Source organism: Heterocephalus glaber, unplaced genomic scaffold, assembly GCF_053883595.1.
Source record: "Heterocephalus glaber isolate CG9 unplaced genomic scaffold, H.glaber_assembly_v1.0 deba00001428, whole genome shotgun sequence".
In the NCBI taxonomy this organism is placed as follows: Eukaryota; Metazoa; Chordata; class Mammalia; order Rodentia; family Bathyergidae; genus Heterocephalus; species Heterocephalus glaber.
This window is the reverse complement of record NW_028258293.1, coordinates 25,506,468-25,516,687: the sequence shown is the minus strand read 5'-3', so window position 1 is coordinate 25,516,687 and position 10,220 is coordinate 25,506,468. Positions and strand designations below refer to the sequence as shown.

Sequence of the window (10,220 nt, the reverse complement as noted above, 5' to 3'; positions counted from 1 at the left end):
TTTTTGTAATATTTTGCTACAGAAATATTGATGATATAATAAGATATAATATAATAAGATGATTAAAATGGAAAAAGAAACAGAATTAGGATATTAGCATCAAAGGAATTTAGTATAATAGGTTGAATATAGGGAATGAAGAATGTACTTCTGTCAGAACTATATTCATTACCATTTTTTCATCTTCTTTATTTTTGCCAGAGATGATCATGAAACACTTATTTTCATTCTTGTTATCTGAGTCAGGGATCTCAAGCAATGTACTTCTTGTTTCCAGTGTTATGACTTTGTCAGTATCCAGAGCGAATAAAATAAGCTTGATGATAACAGTAATATGTGTGTACAAGGTGTGATTAAAAACAAGTGAATGTTTAAATTGTAAAAGTTTATTACAGTAGAGCCATACTGACATTAACCACCCTCAATTTTAACACACTTATCTCATTATTTTTGCCACTTTCTGAAGATGTTCTGTATGTCCTCTTTTGTGAGTGTCTTTAAAAGGTATGATAAAAGTATGGTGGATGCTATTGCCAGGTAACGTGCAATGGAAAGTCAGGCTTGTAAATACATCCCAGTATGGCATTGTTTCTACAGTCTGGTGCTGTGCACCTTCTGGCTCTTTCCCAAAGTCAAAACGACCATGAAAGGTAAACATTTTGAATCGGTTCGGGACATTGAGACAGCCATGGCAGCATAACTAGAGAAATTCATGGAAAAGGACGTACAGAACTGCTTCATAAAGTGACAAGAAGGATGAGGTTAAGTGGGTTTTGGAGTGAGGGGAAGTATTTTGATGGGAATTAATGAATTCTACAATTTATTTTTGAACAATAACAACATATTTTATACTTAAAAACACAAAGAGCCAATACAAAGTGTTCTCATTACAAAAATAACTATGTGCACCAATAGATTTGTTCATTAGTTAATTTAACCCTTCCAAAATGTACAGACTCACTTTAAAACATCAAATTGTATGTGAAAATATATATAATGTATCTTTGAATTAAATAAATTTAAAATTATGTAAAGGTTCAAAAGATAAACTGATTACTAGTTATTTCTAGGGGACAATACGAAATATTTGGTGAACCTTGGAAAAAAAGAAAATAATGCTACTACAGGGATACTAAGAAAAGGCATTTTAGAAGAAAAATTATATATTCATTCTTATTAATATATAGTCTTTGAATGTAAATTAATATTGAATTGAATAAGGTGAGAAAATCGCAAATAGCCTACCTTTGCATTCATTTTGAAAATGAGCCCCTTTCCCCCTTAATTTCCCCCTTGAAGCCAACATTTTTCTCCTTCCTCTCTTTCCTTCTGAGCTTTTTCCAGATGTTTCTCATTAAAAGGACAGTGAAACGTGTGTGTGTTTGTGTGTGTGTGTGTGTGTGTGTGTGACAGAGAGACAGGAAGAGATGGAGAGAGGGATAGAGGGAGAGAGACGAGACAGAGAGAGGGAGATGGAGAGGGAGAGGGTGAGAGAGATACAGATATAGTACTTTATCTCAGAAATCTCCCAAGATTGCATAGTTAATTTCCAATAATTACTAAAATAGCTTGTCACACTGGCATAAATAGCAATAAAACCACATGATCCCATTAATAGTTAAAAATTTTTAATCACAAAATCTCTAAGGAAATCAGAAGTGAAATTAACAGTATAATTTCAATCTCTACTGCAGCTAAATTTATTTTATTTTATTATTTTCAACATTCTTTTATTGGTATATTTTAGGTATACATTTCATTTACATTTATCATTGGGTGTTTGTACCTGTACATGATGTATCTTGGTTCTTATTTTTTCCCCCCATTACCTGTGCATCCTTCACCCCCTCCACCCTTCTATATTTACATAGATTTCGTTTCCTTTTTTTTTTCTTTTCTCATAATTTTTCCTTTCCCTTCTTCCCTTTCCACTTCCCCTCCTAAATTTATTTAATGTAATACATTGAACATTGTCTTCTTAAGTTCAGGGAAATTCAAAGGTGTTCTCTTTGATGATTGTTTAAAATTATAGTAGATACACAAGACTGTGTAACAGAGAAAAAATAGGAAAAGTAAAAAAGTTAAAGCATAAACTAAAAATATCTCTATTTGTAAATGATGGGATTGTTTGTGCAAAATCTATAAACATTATAAATAAATGATCTATCTAACTGTTTGGGTAACCATTCTCCTAGCACTCTCCGTTCCTACCATCCCCTTCCTCCCTTTTCATCCCTAGCTATCAAAATCATCTCACTTTGTTTGTTTGTTTTTCTGAAGAATCAGGCCTTCACATTGACCTACATCTCCAACCCTTTTCATTTTACTTTGAGGTGGGGTGATGCTAAGTCATGAAATGGTCCAGGCTGGGCTCGAACTTGGGCTCCTTACCCTTCCAAAGTGCAGACTACTGGCATGCACCACCATTTCAGAATTTGGACTCTGTTTTCTTAAGTCCCCTTCACTGTTCTCTTTAAATTTGTATGGTCAAAATAATAAATGTGAAAAATAAACTTAGAAAAGTTGGCTGGATATAACATCATACAAAACTCAAATCCAGCAAGCTGGAAAAATCTGAAATTAAAATTTAAAACACCATTATTATTTCAGAAACATAAAAGCATAAAAATAAATTGTATTAAAACATTTTGAACATATATGAACAGTTAACTTTAAAACATTGGCAAATTTTCAAGAAGACTTAGATAGATATACCTTATCCATTGATTGGAAAACTTGATATTATTAAAAAGTAAATTCTTCTCAAAATAATGCACTGATTCATCATAGTTCCAATCAATTTCTAGTAGGTTATATTATGAAAACTGACAAGTTGATTGTAAATTTTATATGAGAATACTAAAGACCTAGAATAGAAAAAAGTAATAAAAAATGAATTACAACATTAGACTTTATGAACACTGAGAATATTTATCAAGATTTGTGGAATTAACTCAAGAAAAAACAAGTAGGTTAATGTAACAGAACACACAGAGATAGATGATAGATAGATAAATAGATAGATTCACTTTTTTGTGGTGGTGATATTAAGAGACTTTTGAATAACAGGAGCAATTTATACAAAAAAAGAAAAAAGAAAGAACCAAGCCTTGAGCTTTATCATAAATTACTTTGAGTAGGATAATCCTTTTGGTGTAAAAGAGAAATCGAAATATTATCTTCATGAAATTGGGATAACCATGTATACAAAATGATTAGCCCTAAAGATAAAAGAATTCAAGAATCAGAATTAAAGAATAGGAAGAACTTTTTGAAAAATTCATCCATCTACTGAGAATATTCTCATTGTATATCACTGACAAAATATATATAAAAACCCTAAAAATCAATAAGTAAAATATGATAAAAGAATGAGGTGTGTATTTGAATAGTATTGTTCAATTTGTATTCAGGAATTACAAATTAATATCAAAATGAAATACTATAATGTATCCATTAGAATGATTAACATTGAAAAGATTAGTAATTCCAAAGTTTGATGAAGATGTGGAGTACTAGAACTATTATATTAGGTATGAAAATGAATACAAGTTCTTTGGTGATAACAGTTTGACATTTTCTTCTGTAGGTAAATAAATGCTTTCCACACACGCCAAAGATCAGTTCTAGAAAAATTAGGGCATATTTCAAGGAAACAAATTCCTACAAATGTCTGTATGAATTTTATTCACAGTAGTCAAAATTCAGAAATGGCTTCACTCTCAACATGTGAATTGGTTAAATATAGTTGCAAAGTCTGATAAATTGACATTGATGTTAACTTGATTATCCTATTAAAGCTTCCTGTGTTGTTGTAATCCCCTTCCTAAATTGAAAGATGTAATTTGTATAGCACTGGAATAGGTGCCATCAGTTAAGATGACATATTCCTTGGTGCCTGTCTATCCATGATGACTTAATTTTTCCATGATGGATCATAATTACTTCCAGGTACATTAGTTCCTAATTACTGCTGTGGTACACTGATATATGCTTCTCTAAAAACTACCAATGAAATCCTACAGGGTATATAAGTTGATTTCTTATACATCTTTTCATAATTATTTTTCATAAGTAATATTTTGATATTTCTCACTAATATTATTTTGTCTCTTTAATAATTGGAGTAGAAGATTGTTGGATTTTTATTTTATTTGTATTTATTTATTTTTGGTATCTTTATTTCTGCTCCATGCCATTTCTCCAACCTTCTATACTTACTGCAGTCATGGTGATTGGGATCATGGTAGAGGGTCTGGCATATGACCAGTTTTCTCATCACACTTAGTTTATGTCTTTGGATATAGTGATCAGTTCTGCCTAGGATATTAAGAAAGCTATGACTCTATTTTTTTCCTAGCTCTCTAAATGGAGCAGATAGTGAAAGTTCTGTCTGCTTTCATAGTTGAGATGTAAAAAACACCAAGTTTCCTATGTATTCAACATGGGACAATTTAACACACCATGTGGGTTAGTTTCACTCATAATATTGAGAAATAGGATATTGAGACAAAGAGCACAAAAATTAGTGGTGCTAGCAACTTCTTTTCAGGATGTAAATGTGTGACAGCTCCTTAGAGTTCTGAAATTATATATATATATATATATAGAGCCATTATGATATCCTACCTATGAGTCATTCATTTGTTTAAGATAATATTTGGTCTCTTGTCACTTACAATGAGAGTCTATCACATGAATGCAGGCTTTTTGTTTTCCAGAATATGGATTAAAGGTATTTGGATTTATTAGAATTAAATCTAAATTCACTCAGAAAACTTCTGGTGAGAACCTGACTGAATACTATCAAAATATACAAAATCACTACTTTCATTTTTTATAATTTCTGAATATTATTTTTCTTGCTTTTTATTTTGCTCCAAGCAATTAATTACTAGAATATGTGAACTCTAATTAGCCAGGCACCAATTGATGATTTGACTTTTCTATCATACATTTTATTCATATCTTTGAAAATTGCTGGAGTCATAGAACTTATAACAAACATATAATACACAGTGTATTCTAAGTACTTTATTAGACATTGACAAATCTGAGGCTAAAATCTTAAATTACCTGCACATTGATTGATCATATAGACAACAAAATATTAGTACTGTTTTTCATGCTGTAACAGTGACAAATGGAGGCATTTGATGGGACCACTGAGTGTATGTCATGTACCTTTGTGTTTCATCTCTATTGTTTCATTGATGCTCTTCAATCCCTACATATGCTCTTTAATTGTGATGTTATGTGGACTTTCATTGAAGCTGGAATTTCTTATCAAATCTGTTTTTCACATAATTTTCCCCAGGATGAGATTTCTAATGTGTTGATTCTTCAAAAAGTACACAATGGAATTCATCAGAGGGGGAACTAGAAGGAAGATATCAGTGACTGTGACCTAACAATTAGAGGAATACTTTTGGCAAAGTGGTAAAGTGAAGCCAAGGGGACCAAAGGTCTATAGAAGATGAGTACAGCACCGGAATGAGAGATGCAGGTGCTGAGGACCTTGAGGTGACCCTTGTGAGAGGTGATGCCCAGAACAATTTTTGGGATCAGTATATAAAATACAGAAATGCACACAAGTATAATAAGGACAGCAGAACCACGACAAATGCATAGATGATATTGACTCTGTTGTCGAAGCAGGCCAGCTTCATGACATCCTGATGCAGGCAGTGAGAATAAGCAAACAGCCTTTTCTTACACAGTTTTAGCCTTTTCAGAATAAAGGAAAATGGGAGAACAAATAAAATACACAGGACAGCAAATGCAATGACAGTTTTAAAGACTCTGTCCCTGGTAAGGATGGAGGTATATGTCAAAGGGTTGTGGATCGCTATAAAATGCTCAATAGACATAATGAAAAGTACTGATGACTCCATGGCTCAGAATTCATGAATGAAAAACTCCTGGGCAAAGCAAGCATTTGAGGATATTTCTGTGGCATTGAACAAGAACATTCTCAACATGGTTGGAAGGGAAGAGATGGGCAGTCCCAGGTTGGAAAATGCCAGCATGGTAAGGAAATAATTCATAGGCTCAGGCAGGGAGCTCTCTGTTTTTATGAGAAAGAGTATGATACAGTTCCCCTGGATGGCAACAAGGTACATGAGGCAAATGGGGATGGAGACCCAAATGTGAGCATGCTCCATTCCAGGGATCCCAATAAGGAACAAGGTAAGAGATTTCTACTTCAGAGGTATTGAAGACTGATATTGCAGACTTAAGAGGCCATCAGGATCTCAGTCTCAGAAGAGGTATCCTGTAATGACATAAAAAAAATCTCAAATAAGTATGCTTCAGTCATTGAGCTTGCATAAATCTTCATATTGCAGTTATTCTCCCACAATTATTCTTAGGGTTAAAGCAAAATATTTTATAAAGTATAGATAAAAGTAATACCAGAACCTATATAGGTAAAACACAGAAATAAATGAAAATATATTCATGTTCATAAGTAATCACCAACAGAGAGATTGAATATTCTGATTGCTTTTCTTGAACTCAGCAAACTTCCTAGTATCTATTTGCTATAGCATATTTTTTGGGAAAAGTGACACTATAAACTTGGTAATTGTATAAATAACTATAGGAACAAATGAGGATGTCCACTTCCCTGACTGCATTTCTAGTTACAGAAGAATATTAACTTTCAGAAATTGTATTGTTTCAAAAAGTTAGCTGGAACAAACTAGATATCCATATTCCAAAGAATGACATTAGAAAATACTTTATACAAAACTTAGCTCAAAGTATATAATAGATATAAGCGTAACAGCTAAAATGATAATTCACATAAGAGGAAACAAAGTATGCTAAGTCTACGTGGGATTGAGTTAGCAGTGGAAATTTAGATGTGACATCAAATAGAACAAAATATGTAAATTGGACTTCATAAAAATTATGAACTTCTTTGATTTGAAAGACAGCATCAAAAAAGTGAAATAGCAACCTTCAGAGTGAGAGAAATTATCTGCAAATGTATCTGGACTTGACCAGGAATTTATAAACTGTGGTTACTACTTTACGGTGGACACGAGAATATCCTCATCCTCATTAGTCCATTAAGGAAAGGCATGTCAAATGGAAATGATATACCATTTCACACACAGAGAAAGGTTGAAATAAAAAAGAAAGATAATAGCAATTGTTGGAAAAGATATGGAGAAATGTGAACACCTTACATTGCTGATGGGATAGTAAATTGTTAACCAAGTTTGAAAAACAATTTGGTAGCTTCTCAATATTTTAATACACCAGATGATTCAGATTTCTTTCCTATGTATGTTCTCAAGGGTGAGGAAAATATTCCCCCCACCCAAAAAAAGCAAGTACAGTCTAATTTACCATCTACTGAAAATGGATAAACTGTTCTCTAGAAATATAATATAATTTGGTAATAAGGGGAGTAAGTACTTGTGTATGTGATAACATGAATGAAACTTGAAAACATTATTCTAATTGAATGAAACCAGTTACAAAATACAATAAGATATATTACTTTGTTCCATTTACATGAAATTTCTGGAATACTACATCTACAGCAACAGAAAGAGAAATGGGTCTCAGAGACTAGGGGAGGGGTGGGGGGAGAATGAACACTAAAGGATGTGGGATTTGTTTTCCAGGTTGATGAAAGAATTAAAATACTAGAGAGTAGTGATAGTTGTGTGTCACTATGCATGTACTAAAAAATATTGAAATATATAATTTAAAAGAATGAATTTTACCATGTACGAATCATATCACAAAATTGTCATAAATTAAGATAAAATTGCATCAAAATATTTATGCTTATTTTATATATCAAATTTACATATGGAGGTTTTTTTGTTTGTTTTTGTGTAAGAAAATTTATCTGGAGACTTTCCTGTGTCTTACTGAGCAGACACTTTAGGAGTAAAGACACATCAATTTAGGTACCCAGGAGCGATTCAACATGTCTGAAAGGAGGAGGAGTCATGTTCAACATCAGAGAGAAATCAACTAAAAACACAAGTAATTGGAAGAAAGGGAGGGACATACATCCTGATGCCCAAATCAGCCTGAAATAAGAGACTAGTAGATCAAATAAGACAAAGGCACAGGACTTCAGAAAACAGCGCATCAGCCCACAGGGCTATCAGCAGCCCAGGCAGTGCCGAGCAAGATTCACCATACTGGGAAGTCCCCCAAAAAATGAGGGACTGAAAAGGTGCAGGTAACTCAAGCCACACACAGGATAGATTGGGGTGGGGGGTGGCGCTCTGTCTGGCCTCTTTTGCTTTTCTCCGTACAAAAGACCCTACAGTCTGACAGCAAAATTCGCTGGCAAACACAGAGGCGAGTGACCAGAAACAGTCTGTCCCCTCCCGAGGGACAGAGCTCAGCGCCCCCCCCCCCCCGGCTCTCTCTCCTTTTTTTCTCTGTCTAGCCACGCAGCACAGCAGAGGCAGGGAAAGGGATGGCAACCAGGGGTTTGAGAGAAAGTTGCAACTGTGCATGGGATTTAAACGCCCGGGGATCAGCCCGATAGAGAGAAGATTGAAGCAAAACCCAGTAGTCTTGGGCTACTGTATTCGCAGTGGAGACAGCACCTACCCACACTGCCCACCCTGCAACAAGCTGAGGGACAGGATAGCGAAGTGGCAGTGGGGTTGAAACAGAGGAGGCTGCTGAAAGACCAAGTGGAGCTAACTCTACTCAGGACTGAGAACAGCCCTGGCTGTCCCTGCTGCAGGGTGGCACAGCAACCCACCTGCCACAAAGTTAGGGACTGGAGAGCAGGAGAGATGGTGAGAACAGTGGTAACTAGTGGCTTAGAGAAAGACGCTGACCTGCTCAGGATTTAAACAGCTCTGGATTGGGACCTAGCCCTTGGAGAGGAGATTGAAGCTATTGGCAGTGGCAACAGCGCCCACACCCCACTCACTGCCCTGCTACAAGAGGCAGGACAGGATAAAGAAGTGCCAGTACCAGTAGGGGTGAAATAGAAGAGCCCATGCAAAGACCTACTGGAGCCAACTGTACGTGGGACTGAGAGCAGCCCCAGGCTCTCCCTGCCTGAGGCCGCCACAGCAACCCAGGGTAAGAAGGCTTGGGGAGGCTGGAGAGATACATCTGAAAAGCTGCTGGCTGGAGAGCAGCCCCAGTTCCCACAGAATCAAGCCCATACCCAGCAGTAATCCTACTGCAGGCTTGTCAGTGGTACATAGCACAGTTTTGGGACACTACCTGCCTTGGACACTACCACAGAACTGTGGAATCCAGAGGAAATTTGTTTATTTTTCTTTCTCTGTTGGTTTTGTTTCCTTTTTCTATCTTTGTTTGCTTGCTTGCTTTCTGTTTAGGGTTTTATCTTTACTTTTATCTTGTTCTACTCATCTTCTCTCTTTCCTCAGCTATCTCTCTTGAGTTTGTGATATTTTCATGTGAGTGAAAATCATCTTTTGTCTTTCTGATTTACTCCAATTATCTTTTGCTTTATCCTTCATGCTTTCTCTCCTGCCCTCTTCAGTTTCACAAAGTTTGGGTGACCATCTGTTGTCCTCCAGCCTTGCCTCAACTACATTTCCCTTCATTTAGCTCTGTTTTGCCCCTCATCCCTCTTAAATTTTCCCCCAAGAGGGTATGATCACTAAGGGGAAATTCATTGCATTTAAGTTCCAGGTTTATGTTGGGTTGTGTTATGTAACTGTAGACCTTGCTCCACTGGTTAAAGGTACTAAATTAATAGTGATCACAATTTGTCAGTTTCTAGGCTATAGTTGATGCTATTGATATTGTTAATTGTACTACTTTGGCCAGGATGTCATACCTGTTGCAATCAGTTTTTCTCCCTTGTATGACAACACTGGAATTCTCTGGGGCCACAACCATCACCATAGTCCAGTACCAAAGGACTGGGCCAAATAAATACCAACTTCCGATGCCTAATAAATTGGGAAGGTAGGACCTTGGGACAGACAGAGACCAAGAACCACATAAGCCCAGAAGACATCTCTGAGGAACATACACTTCCTAGGGAAGCCTTGATACTAGTGATAAAGCATATATAGCAAAAACAATTTTGGGCACAAAGGCAAGACATGGGGCATCACAATACATGTCTTGGAATTATACTACAGAGCTATGGTGATTGAAAACAAAACAAAAACAACCAGCATGATACTGGCAACGAAATTGACCTGAGAATCTGTGGAACAGATTAGAAGATGCAGAAACAACTC

The 10,220-nt window shown here is 35.6% G+C and overlaps 1 pseudogene; it reads right to left on the bottom strand.

Annotated features, from left to right (window-relative positions):
• Positions 1-5,299: 5,299 nt before the first annotated feature.
• On the bottom strand, positions 5,300-9,876 carry LOC101703336 (olfactory receptor 51A7-like; annotated as a pseudogene).
• Between the last annotated feature and the right edge of the window lie 344 nt (positions 9,877-10,220).